This window comes from Morone saxatilis, unplaced genomic scaffold (assembly GCF_004916995.1).
Source record: "Morone saxatilis isolate NCDOM2014 unplaced genomic scaffold, NCSU_SB_2.0 Contig18, whole genome shotgun sequence".
In the NCBI taxonomy this organism is placed as follows: domain Eukaryota; kingdom Metazoa; phylum Chordata; class Actinopteri; family Moronidae; genus Morone; species Morone saxatilis.
In genome coordinates, this window is record NW_023339740.1 from 20,763,712 (window position 1) to 20,763,983 (window position 272).

A 272-nucleotide genomic window follows, 5' to 3' on the forward strand; every position below is an offset into this window, starting at 1 on the left:
AACATTGTTCAAACATGTAAAACAAGCACATCTCTCCTAGTTCAAACATTTTTAGTTTTTATTCAGATGTGTGTTTGCCTGATTTGACATACATACACTTTACACAAATACAGCCTAAAGACAGCAGTCTCACCCATGCCAGTTCCACATCCACATTTTTTTTTATCCCACATGACTGGTAACACTTTTCATTGCACTTTTTTAAGTCTGCGTAATTCCTCCTTTCTCCACATCAAATGAAAAATAAAAAAAAATAATATAATAATATTATA